The sequence below is a fragment of the Schistocerca cancellata genome, chromosome 1 (assembly GCF_023864275.1).
Source record: "Schistocerca cancellata isolate TAMUIC-IGC-003103 chromosome 1, iqSchCanc2.1, whole genome shotgun sequence".
Lineage (NCBI taxonomy): Eukaryota > Metazoa > Arthropoda > Insecta > Orthoptera > Acrididae > Schistocerca > Schistocerca cancellata.
The window spans coordinates 1,190,626,790-1,190,649,167 of record NC_064626.1 but is presented as its reverse complement, the minus strand read 5'-3'; the positions used below and the strand labels follow the sequence as shown (position 1 = coordinate 1,190,649,167).

General features: G+C 40.4%; 1 protein-coding gene and 1 non-coding gene across 2 annotated transcripts in view; one reads left to right on the top strand and one right to left on the bottom strand.

Annotated features, from left to right (window-relative positions):
- The window catches only part of LOC126141559 (uncharacterized), a 447,793-nt gene that overhangs the window by 327,188 nt on the left and 98,227 nt on the right, over positions 1-22,378 (bottom strand). The window lies entirely within an intron of this gene.
- On the top strand, positions 6,395-6,469 carry Trnap-cgg (transfer RNA proline (anticodon CGG)). Its single transcript has one exon. It is a non-coding gene; the product is annotated as a tRNA-Pro (tRNA).

Below are 22,378 nucleotides of genomic sequence, written 5' to 3'. Positions count from 1 at the left end.
GGCTGCACGATGTTGGGGCGTGAGCGGAAGACGGCCTAACGGTGTGCGGGACCGTAGCCCAGCTTCATGGAGACGGTTGCGAATGGTCCTCGCCGATACCCCAGGAGCAACAGTGTCCCTAATTTGCTGGGAAGTGGCGGTGCGGTCCCCTACGGCACTGCGTAGGATCCTACGGTCTTGGCGTGCATCCGTGCGTCGCTGCGGTCCGGTCCCAGGTCGACGGGCACGTGCACCTTCCGCCGACCACTGGCGACAACATCGATGTACTGTGGAAACCTCACGCCCCACGTGTTGAGCAATTCGGCGGTACGTCCACCCGGCCTCCCGCATGCCCACTATACGCCCTCGCTCAAAGTCCGTCAACTGCACATATGGTTCACGTCCACGCTGTCGCGGCATGCTACCAGTGTTAAAGACTGCGATGGAGCTCCGTATGCCACGGCAAACTGGCTGACACTGACGGCGGCGGTGCACAAATGCTGCGCAGCTAGCGCCATTCGACGGCCAACACCGCGGTTCCTGGTGTGTCCGCTGTGCCGTGCGTGTGATCATTGCTTGTACAGCCCTCTCGCAGTGTCCGGAGCAAGTATGGTGGCTCTGACACACCGGTGTCAAGGTGTTCTTTTTTCCATTTCCAGGAGTGTATATGGGCGGCATGCATGATCAAATGTATGTTTGACCTAGAGAAGAGTGTCATTGAGTTGTTGAAGAAACTAAACTGGCGTACATTTGAAGATTGACGTCAAAAATTCAGCAAAAGGCTATTTACAAAGTTTCGAAAAACAGTGTTAAGTGAGAAATATAAAAGTGCTCTCAGCCCCTTCATACCATTTATAGGGCTAACGGAAGTGCACCCAGAGGCACATGTGCAATCATTTTTCCCACGCTCCATACTCGGATGGAGTATTAGGAATTATTAGCACATGGTATAATTTGAAATACCCTCTCCATTCATGTCATAGTGGTCTGCGGACAACAGAGATAGACAGTAGTTCTGTAGGCTGGCGCTTGTAGCTGCTTTGGCACGCACACACACACACACACACACACACACACACACACTGTCCACTGAGGTGGACGTAGCGCGACTGCTCTGCCAAAGCCTGGGGAGGGAGGTCTCAGCATTCAGAGAGGCGCCTGCAGTGGCGGCTAATCTCGCCCCCACAAAGGCGCCTCCCCCCGTCCCCTGCCGGGCGCTGGAGCCCTGTGATAACTGTCCGCTGCTAGGTGGATCCCGTGCCGCGGTGGCGACGAAGCTAATCTCCACCCACAGAACTATAACTAGCTGCCTGCCTGCTTGTCTGTCTTCACTCACCTGCCTGGCAAAATTCATTTATTTTCACTTATTTCAGGCATCTGACCATTTATTTGGCCAGTAAAATAATAAGAAAGGCCGACCGGGGTGGCCTAGCGGTTCTAGGCGCTTCATTCCGGAACGGCGCGACTGCTACGGTCGCAGGTTCGAATCCTACCTCGGGCATGGATGCGTATCATGTCCTTAGGTTAATTAGGTTTAAGTAGTTCTAAGTTCTAGGGGACTGATTGAGGCATAGCACCGTATACCGATCCTGCCTTGGAGGCGGTTAAGTGGGAGATGTGTCTCAGAGCTGGATAGTGATAGATGGTGACGCGAGACTAGACGTGCACGTAGTTTGTGTATCAGCCGATAGAGGACAGTACTGGTTAGGGGACTGTGATTTAGTTTACATTGTGTTCTCTAGAGTGCACTAAAGTAATAGAATGTTTTTCATAAACTGTTCTAGTAGTTTAATAGTTATTATGTCTTTTTGTGTATGTAAAATGTTATAAATGTGTTTTAGCAGTATGAATGATGCGTGAGTGTGGTTTAAGGTTAGTATGAGTGTGGGATTTCGAAGAAGTATGGATGTGGAGAAAGGGGATTTTTGTGGAATAGATTTGTAAAGTAAGTTTATGGTAAAAGGAAAGTTAATTCAGGTATAAATAACAATAGTAAATAACTTGATGCATAAAAAAACTTCAGCATATTAGATAATTACGTCGGTAAAAAGTGCAGTCGTTAGGTTTACTATTTTGCTATTGTTTATTGATGAAAAGCGCGGACTGACGCGGGAGAATATTGTTTTGTTATGGGCTGTTGAACAGACTGATCAATGGTAAAGCAATATTCTTCGCGCGCCTTTCTCTGCTGGTAGAGAAGACTTGGAGCATTCTAGAGAGGAGTCGGAGCCTAGCCATGAAACAGTTCGGACGTGTGTAGTAGTAATTCCGTTGGAAATGCTAAGTTGCCGGATCTAGCAGTGGATCTAGTCATACATCAAAAGTGTAGTAAAGTGACGGCATAATTATTCCGATGGACGTGTAGAAATTTCGGAATTTTTAAGTGAATTTTGTGATGAGAAAAGACATATATTCCGCGTGGCGTATTGAGGAGGTCGCTGGCTAAAAACTGTGACTGTATTAGGTAACGACAGACTTAATATTTGGCAAGCATCCTCAACCAAAAACAATACGTATTTTTGTAGCTATTACGTTTTCCGGAAATGCAACACCATAAAATTGCTAACGTGAGTGAAAGGGATTGTGAGTGACTGTGTTCAGACTAGCACTGGCTTGGCAGTGATACTTGTTCACCTAAGTTTCGGAATATATCAATTAAGGCCAAAATTTCCAACCTTTCATTTCGTGTGAAAACTTTCTCCCGAAACGTAGATTAGTGACTTTAATTGCAGCCTGGTTCACGTCGAGATACAGTAAGTTTCGCTCGGCTTCCCTACTAATGATCTGCTGAGACAACGTTTACAGGTAGGTGCAGGTTAATCGTAAAGGGACGGAAGGAACTTCGCCACCTCATGATGACCTCAGAAGTTACGTCTCATAGTGCTCAGAGCCATTTAATAAGAAAGACAAACTAAACAAAAATATTCAAATGTGTGTGAAATCGTATGGGACTTAACTGCTAAGGTCATCAGTCCCTAAGCTTACACACTACTTAACCTAAATTATCCTAAGGACAAATACACACACCCATACCCGAGGGAGGAGTCGAACCTCCGCCGGGACCAGCCGCACAGCCCATGACTGCAGCGTCCTAGACCGCTCGGCTAATCCCGAGCGGCACAAACTAAACAACTTCTTATCTTTTTTTCTTAACTCATTTCGAGGGATTGCACTCTCATTCTCAGGTGGATACAGAGGTTTACTGGTGTGAATAAAATTAAACTGCTCCACCACTATCGCCCTCTCTTTCAATCTGAAATTTCACACAACTTGCAGATATCGGATAACAAGAGAAAGCTGGTATAATTTTATGGTCAAAACAAAACTGGGTCCAAAAGTAGACTCAGAAATATTAGAGAAACTGAAAGATTCTAAATACTTAGGATGCAATGAGTCAAATTAGTGAAAACTGATTTTCAAACCGGATAGAGAAATTTAACTCAGTGGCTAGTACTACTAGAGGAACACTCTAAAGAGCAGTAAGGGAAGAGATACGCTTCACATTTTTCGAGAAAAGGTAACTCCCACTTTTAATGTATGGAAATACAACTTGAATACATTAAGAGTTCAGAGTGAGATTTCTCAGACATATAACAAGATGCATAAGACCAGAGAGAAAGCAAAATATGCAAATAAGAGCAGAATTAAGAATGTCTCAAATGAAAAAAAAAAAATAGGAGGGAAATGAGATTACCAAAAATATTAGACAAATAGAACAAGAAGAGGAGTTGTAGAAACACCCGAAACTGGATTGAATATCTTACGCTACTCTTTTTAACTACGCGTAATAGGCAAATCCTAATATATCAAGAGGATGATTATGATTAGGATGACATCTGCTCCCACCTAGTTATACACTAGTAATTCTTTATGTCACTAGATTAAATATAAATGACTCCTCAGGTGAGTGTGTAAATGCTTCAACGGATATTCTGCGCAAATCTGAAGTAAATTCTCCAGAATTACGTGACATAATCTTTGCTACTCACATATGTGTAAAACAGAATTATTTGCAATTTCAGAGCAGTTATTATAGACAGTGTGAAGGCCTATCCATGATTTCCTTTCTTTGTCACAAACTATATCAAATTTTCTAGCACAATTTTAAGCAAATTTTCTTACTGAAAGCACCACTGAGTTTTAAAATTAATGAATACCGGATAAGGTATAAGAATGACGTTCTGGGTTTATGGACATGCACCACTAGCCAATTATACTCTTACGACATTTAAACTCTCAACACAGAGGAACTGGGAGGATCTTAATAAATTTGTTGCAAGAAGAAAGACTTATATCTTAATCCAAGAAACCTCACAGCACCCATAAAGTTACGGAAGTTCAGCTTTCCATTCGATGGCGCGTCAGTTCTATTACAAGAGTCTGGAGTTAAAAACCGAAACTCTCAGTAGTGGGTATATTTGTGACTCGACTGATGACATTTTACGAAAACAGGAAATTCGTAAGGTTAACATAAACTTGTGCATTATCCCATATGTTGGCTAAATTAGAAATCCTTATGGAATCGAAGTCTCGCAACTATAAACCGGTATTTTATAGTAACAACAGTACAGCTAAATTATAACGCAACAGTGAAGACACAATGAAACCTTTGCCACAGTTCAGTGTATATAAATTCACTTGTATGAACTGTGGAGAAACACATGTTGGTCGTTCAGGCAGACCTGTGGCAGTTAGATTACCTGGACATGGAGAAACTTGAGAGTAGGAAAGACATAGTCAATCTCTGCGGATTATCTTTTAAAAAGAAAACCATACATACGATGAATATCATGTCGTTTTACATACTGTTAATAAAAGCTGAAAGTGACAATATCGGAAATACTTGCGCTCAATAAACAACCAATGGCAGCTTATTTTTAAAAAACCAAACAATATAATTATCCCCCCCCCCCCCCGTGAAATTTTGTAACCGTTCTGAAAATGATTAGAATAGCAAATTCTACATCCGTTTTAAGTTTTTTGTTAAATATTGCGATTTTTATATAATATAAAGATTAAACACTCCCTTTTGTATAAATTCTGCATCTCATCATTTCAAGTATCACGAGTGTCTGTATCGGTACTATATAAGTTGCACGTCATCTTATGTCTGGTTGTGAAATTCAGCTGTCACCCGACGATAGCATAATCAAGTGTTTCCTTGTAATTCAGTTTACGGGTGTATTTCTTCTCCTGGACGTAGGAAGTCGTCCGCCTTACATTGCACTTTTCTTTAAATTAGTGGTTTTATGACACTTGTTACAATGTAACAGTACTGATTACAAGACTCGTTCCCTATTACGGAAGAGGGAAAAAAGTCCAAAGTTTACAAACTGCAATGCTAATCCAGAATGAGTTTTTTCACTCTGCAGTGGAGTGTGCCCTGATATGAAACTTCCTGGCAGCTTAAAACTGTGTGCCGGACCGAGACTCGAACTCGGGACCTTCGCCTTTCGCGGGCAAGTGCAATGCTGATGTTCATAGGTTCACAGACGACATAAAATTCTGTCTGGGTGGAAGACTTAGATCTGGTGAAAGGAAGGACTGCCTACTTAGCACACAACATGGCCGAAGGAGATACAAACCAAAAACGAACGCAACTAGCAGCACGGAAAATAACTGCTCGCTGACATAAAAGTTGGAAAGTAAATGCACATATGCCCGGACTGTGAAACTACGCTCTGTCATATAAAAAAATTTGATCCATGAATCAAATTTAAGAGATCCGCCTGACCACAAAGAACTTATAGAAATTTATCTAGGCAGTTAACAATTACTTTACAAGTGCAACGGTTTACGGTGGTCGAAGCAAAACGAAGCTGAATCTAAGTAGGTATGAGCAATCATACCAGATATCTCACAACGATAAAAATATTTAAGACACGTGTCTTATAGTCATTTTCCCTGCAATGGGTAAGTACCCCCTCTTTGCTGCAATGATACACAAAACACAAGACACTGGACAATCACGCTTTCTGTAGAACATGTACTGCGTCTCTGCTTCCTATAGCAGCTTCAAGCTGAAAGCTGAATACATGCACTGAAATGTAAAGAATAATATTCGGATTTCCAGAATGAGATTTTCACTCTGCAGCGGAGTGTGCGCTGATATGAAACTTCCTGGCAGATTAAAACTGTGTGCCCGACCGAGACTCGAAATCGGGACCTTTTCGAGTCTCGGTCGGGCACACAGTTTTAATCTGCCAGGAAGTTTCATATCAGCGCACACTCCGCTGCAGAGTGAAAATCTCATTCTGGAAACATCCCCCAGGCTGTGGCTAAGCCATGTCTCCGCAATATCCTTTCTTTCAGGAGTGCTAGTTCTGCAAGTTTCGCAGGAGAGCTTCTGTAAAGTTTGGAAGGTAGGAGACGAGGTACTGGCAGAAGTAAAGCTGTGAGTACCGGGCGTGAGTCGTGCTTCGGTAGCTCAGTTGGTAGAGCACTTGCCCGCGGAAGGCAAAGGTCCCGAGTTCGAGTCTCGGTCGGGCACACAGTTTTAATCTGCCAGGCAGTTTCAATATTCGGATTGATTACGGCTGTTGTTAACGTGAACTGCAATGGGAAAATCACGAAGTTGTACCACGGGAGGTAGTCATGTTGAAATGGCTCTGAACACTATGGGACTTAACTTCTGAGGTCATCAGTCGCCTAGAACTTAGAACTAAGTAAACCTAACTAACCTAAGGACATCACACACATCCATGCCCGAGACAGGATTCGAACCTGCGACTGTAGCGGTCGCGCGGTTCCAGACTTTAGCGCCTAGAACCGCTCGGCCACACTGGGCGGCGGTAGTCATGTAACACGAATTCAGACCAAGTGGCGGTGTAATAACTGTCCAATAGAAACCGGCCTAATTTGCTTAAACAGGAAAATGGATGACAAGGAGAATTTAGAGAATGTTTTAATATAAATTCATGTAACTGATTTCAGCAAAGTGAAAGAGTCACAACGGCACAAGTATTACCTGCGCCTGGAAATGGAAATGAGCGTTTGGCGTCATTGGCCGGGAGGTGCAGGTCTTATTACATTCGACGCCACATTGGGCGACCTGCGCGCCAGTCCCTGAGCGGAGAAAATCTCTAACCCAGCCGGGAATCGAACCCGGGCCTGGAGGACGGCAATCCGTCACGGTGACCACTCAGCTATCGGGGTGTACCTGTGTCTGAAGATGGCCGAAGTGCAAGAAAATTCTCCAAGTATGATCAAATATAGATCGTAAATTATTTACGAAGATTCACTCAAAGAGACAGTGACTAAATTTATTGCATTCTGATGAATTTATACCAAGCAGATGATGCACCGAGTTCGAAATGAACTCGCCAAATAGAGAAATAAAGAACTCACCTTCACATACAGCACTCATATCCAGCAAATGAGCGTTACAGCAATTTCACGATCCAAATTAAAGAATATAGTTAAGCATAAACCACGCGTTCTTCGCGATTGATTAAGAAGATCGCAGAGCAAGTGTGCGTTTTCCGCATGCAGCCTGGCAACATCACAACATTGGCATACGACAGCAAACTCGTTATTTCTCTGCCCAGCCATATCAAGACATTTCCAATTAAATAAATGCATTGTAGTTAGACCATTGTAGATGACTAACATGAACAGGCGAAACATATCAGGTATTAAACAAAAAATTTCAGTTGCAGAGTACGGAAGTTTTCTTTGCTTTATGATAAAACATAAATGGTTCAAATGGCTCTGAGCACTATGGGACTTAACTTCTGAGGTCATCAGTCGCCTAGAACTTAGAACTAAGTAAACCTAACTAACCTAAGGACATCACACACATCCATGCCCGAGGCAGGATTCGAACCTGCGACCGTAGCGGTCGCGCGGTTCGAGACTGAAACGCCTAGAACCACTCGGCCACCAGCGGCCGGCGATAAAATATAAATGAATGTATTACTAGTTACTGAGGAAAATGGCTGCAAATATTAACAAAGGAAAAAAAAAATTACTGAACCATTCTTATATACCCCTTTCAGACCTGTCTTTTTTCTGGAGAAAGGAAAATTTTTATTTGTGATAATTTAATTTGTAATGATTTAGATGCAAGATTTATACGAAACTATGTACCCGTTTTCGAAACATACTTTGTACACTTGGCTTCATTTTATGGACTAAAATAACTAATTACAAAATATTCTTCATTGTAGTAAGTAGTAAAATGATCATTTAATAATTATCTTGCAAAATAACAATAATAATATTCACGTATACAGTGGAATATAGCGAACCAACCACATCCACATGCTAGTTTTCACGAGCTGCAGCGCGGTGCTACATTGACTTGCTGATATTTTAATAGTGACGCCCAACAGTTTGCAGCACTTGCGCATGATGGAAAGGTTGAACATTCACAAATGTGTACCTTAGATTTTAATTTGGAATAAATACTTCTGTTGCAGCTAAGACACAATAAATGTGCACTATTGTAGCCACAGGGTATGAAAGGCATACACACATCGTTGTAACAATAAGAAAACAAGTGAAATTATTTATGCAGGTATTAAGACAGCTTCATACATATCTAGATTTACGAGAATTTACAGAATAATAATACACATAAATTCCAATGAAATTACGATGCTACATAACTCGAACAATGGAAATGACCGAAGACCACCACATGTTCAGATTAATGTGTACCTAGACCGCCGTAAAAGCACTCATTTAATGCCGTTGATCGAGAGTCAACACAACGACAGTGTTATTACCCGCTATCAGATTTCTGTAGGTCCCTACTATGAACAAGTGCTCATATCTGAGAAGGCATTCGCTTCTGGGCACATGTTTACTGGATTTTTCTCTCAAAACATTCGACCCTCTTTTGACACCTTGTATACGTTGGTGATTTTTCAGGAGTTCGAACTTGAAATGGGGTAGATCTGAGTCAGAAAGAATGTATGAGAAATGGGGTACCGGCGGTGTGGTAGCATAATAATGACACAACGTAGAGATACGATTTCCACACTATTTGTTAGTAAGCACAATACACATAACTCGTGTAATCGTTATGAGCGTACTGAGCGTGCCTCACAGGGCAGCGATCCTCCTTTTACCCAGTCAGAGATGTTATGCCGCCACGAAATGTTTACTTTCCGTCCCTATTTCGTGATCAGTGAAACATTGTTCACAGGACAGTGCCGAGAAGAATTTCCAGACTATGTGTCAAAAATAATGTGTTTAGCTCCAAGTGCAACGTGTATGGAAATTTTTGGTTTAATAACGATTTGGAGACTGTCTTCAGGAAAAGGTTTCTTTCCTACAAAAAAGGAAAAATAATAATTTGGAAATGTACGATTTTGTTTACAACGTTCCATGAACTTAGATCTTTATTTGCTGCATGTACTTCATGGGTCGCCGTGTGGATGCTATGACATATCCTATATCCTATAACTCCACAACTAAAAAGGATAATTACAGTAATGAAATGCTATACAATTGTCACATTCGTTTATAATTTTTGCATGCAATTTTGTTTGATAGTGCAGTAATAATCTAAAGAATGGCAGTTGTGTAAATCTTTTGAGCACCTTATAACTACGTAATATAAAAGGTATGCGGAAAAACTGAGGATATCTCCCTGAGAGATAGCAAAAAAAAAAAAAAAACGAAAAAAAAAAAAAAAAAAGCAAAAAAAAAAACGGTAGCTGGCTGCATTCTATTGTTGTCTACTGTTGTCTGCTGTTAGTGATCATGGGGCACTGTAGAGTTTCAACTGAATTTCACGAAAGAAATATATTATAGCTAGGATGGGATGAGAAGTTCCGCCTTATGCAATACACCTTATTTCTTTTGTTTCACCCATACATGTTTCAGCACTTTTGTGCTATCATCAGTGGGTTCTATTTATTTTTAACTGTAAATTTGTTGTTAACATATTAATATTTTCGTCGTTTACAACATTATGTAAAAGTTGCATTTATAACTTAATTGGCGAAAAGTAACATACCTTACATTATATTATTGTCCTCTTGTTTTGGTAGCTGTTATGCTACACAATATACAACATGTCATCTGCAAACAGCAAAACGTAATTTATTTTCTATTTGTAATGTATTTACGAACGGAAATAAGACTGTATCACGTTTTCTTTCTGTAACTTACAGTTTTGAAGTTGTGGTAGGTTTTCCTGTTTTGTTGGCGAAGTAAATGGGCTTACTTCTTTGCCTGTGTTCGTGTGGCAATGCAGTTTATCGATTATTCAAAACATAGGCGGAGTTTCCGCTGCCATTACGTGTTGTTGTGGTTGTGTGTCGTTCATTTGTTTCGTAGCGTGTTCTGTTGGCTGAGGCGCGCGAGTTTGAGTTGTATTTGGTGTCAGTTGTGTGTGGTTTATGTGGGTTTGTCTGTGTGTGATGAGTACTGGGGCAGAGAGGGAGTGTGTGTGTGTGTGTGTGTGTGAGAGAGAGAGAGGGGGAGAGAGAAAGAAAGAAAGAAAGAAAGAAAGAAAAGAGAGAGGATTTATGTGTGTGTGTGTGTGTGTGTGTGTGTTTGTGTGTGTGTGTGTGTGTTTTACTTGTACAGTTCTTCTATTGTGGTGAAGAGAGTTTTGTTGCACAGTGATGTGTATTCATTGAGTACTTTCTTTCCTTGGGCTATTGATTTTTGGATGTGGTAGTTTTCCTCTATAGTTAATTTTTGGTATAGGCTGCTGCTGGTTTTTAGGATGTGAAGGTCAGTTTCAATGTTTGTTGGGTGGTGGTTGTGTGCTACCAGGTGGTCTGCAAATGTTGAGTGTGTGCTATTGCTTTTCAGTGCTCTGAGGTGTTCATTATATCTGGTTCTGAAGGTCCTGCATGTTTGGCCCACATATACAGATTGACAGCAGTTGCAAGTAAGTTGGTAGATGCCAGACTGGCTGTATTTGTCAGTGATGGTGGTAATTCTTCCAAATCTGCTCTGTATTGTGTTGTTGGTTCTGTATGCTATGTTGAGTCCTTGTTTCTTTAGTATATTAGCCACCCTGTGTGTGACTTTGTTGTTGTAAGTCATTATGTGCCATTTGTTGCTTACTGTCTGCCGATCTGTTGTGTGATGAGTTGTGTTTGTATGTATGTGTGTTTCATGGTTATGTGCTGTTTGTTTTTGTATTTTGTGGTTTATTTTGTCTATTCTCTTTGCATCATATCCATTCTCCTGTGCAATTTGTTTTATTGTGTTCAGTTCTTGTGTGTAGTCATGCTTATTCATGGGTATTTTGTTCAGCCTGTGAAGTAAATATCTGAAGCTGGCTTCTTTGTGGGTTATGGGGTGATTGGATTGGTTATGAATAATGGTGCTGGTGAGTGTGGGTTTTCTGTAGATTGTGAATTCATGTTTGTTGTTTCTCTTGTGTATAGTGAGATCTAAGAAGTTAAGTTTTTCATCTGTTTGTGTTTCTATGGTGAATTGTATTTGTGGGTGGATGGAGTTTATGTTATCATGAAGTTCTTTTATGCGGGACAGTGGTTCATCTATTAAGCAAATTATGTCATCTACGTATCTGTACCAATATATTATTTTGTACTGTTTTGGTATTACTATTTTGTCAAAGATTTGTTTTTCTATTTGGTTGAGGAAAATGTCAGCTAGGAGGCCACTGATTGGGGATCCCATGGGTAGTCCATCTTGTTGAGAGTAAAATCTGTTGTTGAATGTGAAGTAGTTCTGTTCTGTGATGAGCCTGAGTATGGCTAATATTTCTTGTATGTTTGTTGTGGGTATGTTTCCTTGCAGTTGGAGGTTTCTTTCTATTATGTTGATGGTTTCTTCTGTTGGGATGTGTGTGTACATTGAAATTATATCAAATGAAACCAATGTTGCTGTGTTTGGTATGTTTTCATTTTTTATTTTTTCTATTAAGTCACTTGAGTTCTTTAGACTTCTGTTGTCAGTGTATTTGTATATTGTCTGTAGCAGAGTGTGTGTGTGTTTGGCTAAGTGGTATGTTGGTGCTTTGGTGAAGTTAATTAATGGACGTATGGGTATTCCGGGTTTGTGAACTTTAGGCAATGATTTTAGGGTGGGGGCCTTGGGATTTTTCTGTATAATTTTTTTAATCTGTGTTACCAAACACAGCAACATGGGATCCCCAATCAGTGGCCTCCTAGCTGACATTTTCCTCAACCAAATAGAAAAACAAATCTTTGACAAAATAGTAATACCAAAACAGTACAAAATAATATATTGGTACAGATACGTAGATGACATAATTTGCTTAATAGATGAACCACTGTCCCGCATAAAAGAACTTCATGATAACATAAACTCCATCCACCCACAAATACAATTCACCATAGAAACACAAACAGATGAAAAACTTAACTTCTTAGATCTCACTATACACAAGAGAAACAACAAACATGAATTCACAATCTACAGAAAACCCACACTCACCAGCACCATTATTCATAACCAATCCAATCACCCCATAACCCACAAAGAAGCCAGTTTCAGACATTTACTTCACAGGCTGAACAAAATACCCATGAATAAGCATGACTACACACAAGAACTGAACACAATAAAACAAATTGCACAGGAGAATGGATATGATGCAAAGAGAATAGACAAAATAAACCACAAAATACAAAAACAAACAGCACATAACCATGAAACACACATACATACAAACACAACTCATCACACAACAGATCGGCAGACAGTAAGCAACAAATGGCACATAATGACTTACAACAACAAAGTCACACACAGGGTGGCTAATATACTAAAGAAACAAGGACTCAACATAGCATACAGAACCAACAACACAATACAGAGCAGATTTGGAAGAATTACCACCAACACTGACAAATACAGCCAGTCTGGCATCTACCAACTTACTTGCAACTGCTGTCAATCTGTATATGTGGGCCAAACATGCAGGACCTTCAGAACCAGATATAATGAACACCTCAGAGCACTGAAAAGCAATAGCACACACTCAACATTTGCAGACCACCTGGTAGCACACAACCACCACCCAACAAACATTGAAACTGACCTTCACATCCTAAAAACCAGCAGCAGCCTATACCAAAAATTAACTATAGAAGAAAACTACCACATCCAAAAATCAATAGCCCAAGGAAAGAAAGTACTCAATGAATACACATCACTGTGCAACAAAACTCTCTTCACCACAATAGAAGAACTGTACAAGTAAAACACACACACACACACACACACACACACACACACACACACACACATAAATCCTCTCTCTTTTCTTTCTTTCTTTCTTTCTTTCTTTCTCTCTCCCCCTCTCTCTCTCTCTCTCACACACACACACACACACTCCCTCTCTGCCCCAGTACTCATCACACACAGACAAACCCACATAAACCACACACAACTGACACCAAATACAACTCAAACTCGCGCGCCTCAGCCAACAGAACACGCTACGAAACAAATGAACGCCACACAACCACAACAACACGTAATGGCAGCGAAAACTCCGCCTATGTTTTGAATAATCGATAAACTGCATTGCCACACGAACACAGGCAAAGAAGTAAGCCCATTTACTTCGCCAACAAAACAGGAAAACCTACCACAACTTCAAAACTGTAAGTTACAGAAAGAAAACGTGATACAGTCTTATTTCCGTTCGTAAATACATTACAAATAGAAAATAAATTACGTTTTGCTGTTTGCAGATGACATGTTGTATATTGATGTAGCATAACAGCTACCAAAACAAGAGGACAATAATATAATGTAAGGTATGTTACTTTTCGCCAATTAAGTTATAAATGCAACTTTTACATAATGTTGTAAACGACGAAAATATTAATATGTTAACAACAAATTTACAGTTAAAAATAAATAGAACCCACTGATGATAGCACAAAAGTGCTGAAACATGTATGGGTGAAACAAAAGAAATAAGGTGTATTGCATAAGGCGGAACTTCTCATCCCATTTTCTTAGCAAGCACGGAGACAACAAGAAGAACTGCACCACAAGATGATTATTTCTACACCAAGCCAGGTATTTCCATCGCAGCTCTTCAACAAATATCAGAACACAACCATCAGACTTCATAAAACCATACTCAACATTAAGTTCAATAAACTATGTTTGGCATATAAAATTGTACCTAACTATGTAACAATAACTGTAAACAACATGTCACTAGCAGCTCAGCAGACAAAACGTAAGGCAGAAATCATGTGGATAAAGCAAGAAATCCGATCTTTGTATTCCAAAAAACAGACTCTGAATATTGAATTATACAGATTGCATTTAGAATTAGCCAACCACATAACATACCCACCATTTTTTGACGAACTAATATACAGGGTTAGAACATACACTGAGACCATAATAGGGAGAAAACAGACAATCCAACAAAAGAAACTCACAAAAATGTTAAATCACACAAACACCCACCAATCCCACCACCAATACAACCAACACACCTTTCACAAAAGAGTGATTAATCTAACAGACATAAAATTATCTGAACAAGAAAGCAGCCTACTTGAAAAGGGTCCCAAACATAACATTAACACATTGGTGTCACATAGGACAGTAGAAAATATCATAACAGAAACTGAAAACATCATAAAGCAACAAGAAACACTAAACACACCTGAATTTAATGCAAACCTAACAAGAGAACTAGTTGCCGAGGAAATAAGAAATATAATCAAAGAGAACAAATCCACCATAAAAGAAAACACTAGGACTCCTGAAGAAAAAACCTACAGAAAACTACAGAATAAATTAACACAAGAAAATGCCATCATCACAAAATCTGACAAAGGTAATTCAATAGTAGTCATAAACAAACATGAATACATTCACAAAACATTAGAATTCATCCAAAGCAACAACATCACAGAATTAACAAGTGACCCAACAAATCGATACCAAAGCAAGTTACAGAAAACCCTGAGAAACATAGAAAAAATTTTCACAGAAACACAGATTAAAAAAATGATACAGAAAAATCCCAAGGCCCCCACCCTAAAATCATTGCCTAAAGTTCACAAACCCGGAATACCCATACGTCCATTAATTAACTTCACCAAAGCACCAACATACCACTTAGCCAAACACACACACACTCTGCTACAGACAATATACAAATACACTGACAACAGAAGTCTAAAGAACTCAAGTGACTTAATAGAAAAAATAAAAAATGAAAACATACCAAACACAGCAACATTGGTTTCATTTGATATAATTTCAATGTACACACACATCCCAACAGAAGAAACCATCAACATAATAGAAAGAAACCTCCAACTGCAAGGAAACATACCCACAACAAACATACAAGAAATATTAGCCATACTCAGGCTCATCACAGAACAGAACTACTTCACATTCAACAACAGATTTTACTCTCAACAAGATGGACTACCCATGGGATCCCCAATCAGTGGCCTCCTAGCTGACATTTTCCTCAACCAAATAGAAAAACAAATCTTTGACAAAATAGTAATACCAAAACAGTACAAAATAATATATTGGTACAGATACGTAGATGACATAATTTGCTTAATAGATGAACCACTGTCCCGCATAAAAGAACTTCATGATAACATAAACTCCATCCACCCACAAATACAATTCACCATAGAAACACAAACAGATGAAAAACTTAACTTCTTAGATCTCACTATACACAAGAGAAACAACAAACATGAATTCACAATCTACAGAAAACCCACACTCACCAGCACCATTATTCATAACCAATCCAATCACCCCATAACCCACAAAGAAGCCAGCTTCAGATATTTACTTCACAGGCTGAACAAAATACCCATGAATAAGCATGACTACACACAAGAACTGAACACAATAAAACAAATTGCACAGGAGAATGGATATGATGCAAAGAGAATAGACAAAATAAACCACAAAATACAAAAACAAACAGCACATAACCATGAAACACACATACATACAAACACAACTCATCACACAACAGATCGGCAGACAGTAAGCAACAAATGGCACATAATGACTTACAACAACAAAGTCACACACAGGGTGGCTAATATACTAAAGAAACAAGGACTCAACATAGCATACAGAACCAACAACACAATACAGAGCAGATTTGGAAGAATTACCACCAACACTGACAAATACAGCCAGTCTGGCATCTACCAACTTACTTGCAACTGCTGTCAATCTGTATATGTGGGCCAAACATGCAGGACCTTCAGAACCAGATATAATGAACACCTCAGAGCACTGAAAAGCAATAGCACACACTCAACATTTGCAGACCACCTGGTAGCACACAACCACCACCCAACAAACATTGAAACTGACCTTCACATCCTAAAAACCAGCAGCAGCCTATACCAAAAATTAACTATAGAAGAAAACTACCACATCCAAAAATCAATAGCCCAAGGAAAGAAAGTACTCAATGAATACACATCACTGTGCAACAAAACTCTCTTCACCACAATAGAAGAACTGTACAAGTAAAACACACACACACACACACACACACACACACACACACACACATAAATCCTCTCTCTTTTCTTTCTTTCTTTCTTTCTTTCTTTCTCTCTCCCCCTCTCTCTCTCTCTCACACACACACACACACACTCCCTCTCTGCCCCAGTACTCATCACACACAGACAAACCCACATAAACCACACACAACTGACACCAAATACAACTCAAACTCGCGCGCCTCAGCCAACAGAACACGCTACGAAACAAATGAACGCCACACAACCACAACAACACGTAATGGCAGCGAAAACTCCGCCTATGTTTTGAATAATCGATAAACTGCATTGCCACACGAACACAGGCAAAGAAGTAAGCCCATTTACTTCGCCAACAAAACAGGAAAACCTACCACAACTTCAAAACTGTAAGTTACAGAAAGAAAACGTGATACAGTCTTATTTCCGTTCGTAAATACATTACAAATAGAAAATAAATTACGTTTTGCTGTTTGCAGATGACATGTTGTATATTGATGTAGCATAACAGCTACCAAAACAAGAGGACAATAATATAATGTAAGGTATGTTACTTTTCGCCAATTAAGTTATAAATGCAACTTTTACATAATGTTGTAAACGACGAAAATATTAATATGTTAACAACAAATTTACAGTTAAAAATAAATAGAACCCACTGATGATAGCACAAAAGTGCTGAAACATGTATGGGTGAAACAAAAGAAATAAGGTGTATTGCATAAGGCGGAACTTCTCATCCCATTTTCTTAGCAAGCACGGAGACGACAAGAAGAACTGCACCACAAGATGATTATAGCTAGGATTATTAAAGTATAAAACAAATTTATAGTTACCTAAACCGGAGTGTTGTGTCTGCGCTAGGTATGGTTACAGTGTGAGTGTTGCCGACAAAGTGGACCCCTTGATCATAAAGCTCCACAAGATTAATTTTGCCACTGATCTCCTCACTTTCTATACATTACACTCCTACTTCACTCGCATTCACTACACCCTGTGGCTTCACTCCCTGTTCTACATATGCGATACCTTGCGACGTCCAAGGCGACTATTTTCTTATATTCTGCTGTGCTTGTGTTTGAGATTTTACATGCCGTCTCGTTGATTATATACCATTTTCGAAGTCTCTTACAGATATGAGATAGATGGAGCTTAAGAAAACTTTCGCTATCTTCCACTTTTTATTTTACGTTATAGAGCGTATAATTATTTTTTCTCTATTTTTCAAAGTGAAATTGTTGATTCATTGTTTGAATTTGTCATTCTAAACTCTTTAGAAAAAGTATGATGCTGTAGCCTAAAATAAATTGTTGCCGCGTGTTCCGTAAACGTTAGGACAGTTTTCAGTTTTACATTATCGTAGTACGTGCATGTTTAAGATACAGAACTCGCCTAATCACTGTAAGTGAGTAAATTTGCATTCATAAATGCTTCTGGGACGGGATAGAATCGATTTCTTTCCAAGGGAAATACTGGAGTAATATCGTTGAGTGTTCTTCCGTGTTGCACGCGACGCCAAATAATCGGTGGATTATTTCAATTGAGGGAATTGACTGTTAGTGGATAGAACTGTCGAAAGAAACGGGAACTCGTGCGAATGGCCAATAAAAGTGTCCCCCAGGCAGAGGAAACAGTATTTCAGAAATGCTTATTCCTCCACAGCTTTCTAGTTTATGTCTCTTCTCCTGTAGTTAGTATGTGGACTCTTAAAGGGGAGCGTCTTTAGCTGTTGATTCTCCTCTCAGAAAATTCGCGAAATGATATGTTGACATGTGTACACAGAAATTATCTACATCTACATCTACGTGATTACTCTGCTATTCACATTTATGTTCCTGGCAGAGGGTTCAGTGAACCACCTTCAAGCTGTCTCTCTACCGTTCCACTCTTAAAAGGCACACGGGAAAAACGAGCACTTAATTCTTTCTGTGCGAGCCCTGATTTCTCTTATTTTATCGTGATGATCATTTCTCTCTACGTAGGTGGGTGCCAACGAATGTTTTTGCAATTGGAGGAGAAAACTGGTGACTGAAATTTCATGAGAAGATCCCGTCGCAACGAAAAACGCCACTCCAATTCACGTATCATGTCTGTGACACTATCTCCCCTATTTCGCGATAATACAAAACGAGCTGCCCTCCTTTGTACTTTTTCGATGTCATCCGTTAGTCTCACCTGATGCGGATCCCACACCGCACAGCAATACACCAGAATAGGGCGGAAAAACGTGGTGTAAGCAGTCTCTTTAGTAGACCTGTTGCACCTTCTAAATGTTCTGCCAGTGAATCGCAGACTTTGGTTTGCTCTACCCACAGTATTATCTATGTGATCGTTCCAATTTAGGGTATTTGTAATTGCAATCCCTAAGTATTCAGCTGAATTTACAGCCTTCAGATTTGTGTCCATTCAGTACTACGGGAACGATACAGTTCATCAATAAGCAAGAACCGTTGAGTGTAGAATCACATTTGTTACCGGTAAAAGTAGCTGGTTCTCCATCCGTGGCTTTTCTTTCTGAACAAGTTTTGCTTCTCTTTCTGATTTTTTGTCCCTGACTTGCTAGTCTGTTCTACTTCTACCCCTTCAACTGAACTCTGCAAGTCATAGTATGATGTATGGTGGACGTAGCGTTGCGTATCAGTTTCAGCACCTGTACAATAGTCCTGAGTTGACAACTTTCATTTTTCAGAAATTTTATAATACGAAAAGGGAATTATTTTTGAGAGCGTGCAAACTGGACAATGGCTTCTCCTTTAACAACGTAGCGTTTGAGAGTCGTTTCCTGTGCTTGCATTGAGGAGCCCTTGTGTTAGTATGGTCAGACAAATGAATTCAATAATGGAACAGTGGTGCGCAATAGGGATGAGAGAGCTGTGGTACGTGTGGTGGGACTAATGCTAACCCCGTGGTTAGGGGTGGCGGCAGGAGGTCCGTGTAGCGGCTTAGCTGCGGTGCGTTACACCTCCTGACCAGAGGAGCTGAGCTGCTGAGAGCGGCTGGGGGCATCAAAGTGCGCAGGCGTCATATGAGACCGTGCCACAGGGTAGATAAGAAACGATGGTAGCAAAAATCTTAATGGGAAGGGGCTTGTGTCACAATTCGAATAACAGGAATGACTAGATTATAGGATACACTCGGAAACATCACTGAAAGTCAATTTGATAGTTAAGGAAATCATAGAGAGTAACAGTAACAGAGGGAAACGAAGACTTGATTACAATAAACACGTTCAAATGGAAGTAGGTTGCAATATTCATGAAGTGGTGGAGAGGCTTTCAGGTTTCAAACTGTGCAGATACGAGATTCAGGCACCAACAACTATATGTAGAGGTCGTGTTGGCTTATAGTAGACATACACTGAAGAGCCAACGAGACTGGTACACCTGCATAATATCGTGTTGGGCCCCCGCGAGCATGCAGAAGAGCCGCAACCCGACGTGGCATGGACTCGACTAACGTCTGAATTAGTGTTGGAGGCAAGTAACACCATGAATCCTGCCGGGCTGTCCACAAATCCATAGGAGTACAAGGGGGTGGAGGTCTCTTCTCGATAACACGTTTCAAGGCATCCCAGATATATTCAATAATGTTTATCTCTGGGGAGTTTGGCGGCCAACGGAAATGTTTAAACTCGGAAGAGTGTTCCTGGAGCTACTCTGTAGCAATTCCGGACGTGTGGAGTGTCGCATTGTCCTGCTGGAGTTGCCCACGTCCGTCGGAATGCACAATAGACATGAATGGGTGCAGGTGATCAGACAGGATGCTTACATACGTTTCACCCGCCAGAGTCGTATCTAGACGTGTCAGGGGTCCCACATCACTAACTGCACGCACCCCACACCATAACAGCGCCTTCACCATCTTGAACAGTCCCCTGCTGACTTGCAGGGTCCGTGGATTCATGACGTTGTCTCCATACCCGTACACGTCCATCTGCTCGATACAATTTGAAACGAGACTCGTTCGACCAGGCAACATGTTTCCAGTCTTCAACAGTACAATTTCGGTGTTGAGGGGCCCGTGCGAGGCATAAAGCTTTGTACCATGCAGTTCTCAAGGGTACACGAGTGGGCATTCGGCTCCGAAGGCGCATATCGATGATGTTTCGTTGAATGTTCCGCACGCTAACACTTTCTGACGGCCCATCACTGAAATTTTGCAGAGATTTCCTGAAGGGACTTACTTCTGTCAGGTTGAACGATTCTTTTCAGTCGCCGTTGGTCCCGTTCTTGCAGGATCTTTTTCCGGTCGCAGTGATGCCAGAGATTTGATGTTGTACCGGATTCCTCATATTCACGATACACTCGTGAAATGGTCGTATGGGAAAATCCCCACTTTATCGCTACCTCGGAGATGCTGTGTCCCAACGCTGGTGCGCCGACTGTAGCCCCACGTTCAAACTCACTTAAATCTTGATAACCTGCCATTACAGCAGCAGTACCTGATCTAACAACTGTGCCAGACACTTCTTGTCTTATAGAGACGTTGCCGAATGCAGCGCCGCATTCTGACAAGTTATATGCCTCTGTATTTGGAAACTCATGCCTATATTAGTTTCTTTCGAGCTTCAGTGTACGTATGTCGACGTTCGTCTGTAAATGAAAGATCACGTTGCTAATTGTACTCAAGTGACCTAGTGGAATGTGGCACAATGTTGCAATTAGACCACTGTATTATTAAGACTGTATACTGACTACTGATTACTGTTACTGTTCATTTTAGAAGATATGAGTATTGTAGAAAAAGCCAGAACACAAATGACAGAAACCTAACAAAAACTTAAACTTATAAAAGGAAATACGAAATGATGGAAAGTAGTAACAAGAAGTATGACTTCAAAATAAACGTCAAAATGGACAGAGGAGACGGCAGAGAACTGAGGAAGCAAATTAAATCCAAAACGATAACACTAGCTCAGTTTCATGAAGAATATGCGTCTGAAAATATAAATCATGGGTTCATAGGTAAGGATTGTATGTAAGTCTTGTAATAAAGTGAAACACAAACAAACTGAACAGAACAGGAAGAGGGTGAGAAACGGAAATTGGAATAGGGAGATGAAGGGGGGAGAGAGGGAGGGAGAGAGAGAGAGAGAGAGAGAGAGAGAGAGAGAGAGAGAGAGAGCAGGGGAGGAAGGAGAAGGGGAGATAGGGAAAGGGGAGAGATGGGGAAGAGGGGAAGAGGATAAGAGGGGATGAAGAGAAGAGGCAAAAGGGGAAGGGGTCTCTCGAAGCTGCGTTGACAGAGTTATAGACAGTAAGTAAGAAACTTGGTTCCAAAATACTAATAGGGGAGGCTCCTTTTACAAACATAATAACTTAATAAGTTGTCATTTGCGAAAGAAAAGCTGGCAGTGTTATTTGAATCATCACGTCCAGAAACAATAGCTTAATTAAAAATAGACTTGTTTTCCCTGTGTCGATTGTTGTTTGTATTGTATGTAACTGGCCAGTTTTAGGTCTTGATGCCCAACTTCAGGTCTGTTAAGTAACATCAAAATAAATTACAATCGTGTTGTTAAATTCATTTGCATACTGCTTACATTGTTTAACAGATCTGAAGATGCGCAACACTGCCTGAAACAGTTAAGTTTGAAATAATAAAAAAAAGCGTAAACAGACGGAAAAGAAGCTTTTTTTTACAAATAAATACTCTGGGTAACTCTCTGTGACATGTACGTCGATCTTTGATACAACAGATCTACATACCACACGAGTGCACTGATTTCAGAATCAAGCCGCTGCACGTGAAAAACTTAACATTGAACAAAACTTATAGGAACGAGTTGTCACAAATGAGATCTTGATTGATGACAAGCTTCTATAGGTCGTAAACAGTTGTCAGAAGAGCACAGGATGCTTCCATTGCAAATTTATTTATGTTACGCTCCAAATGATTACTGCTTCTTCGATTCACCTTATCGCTTA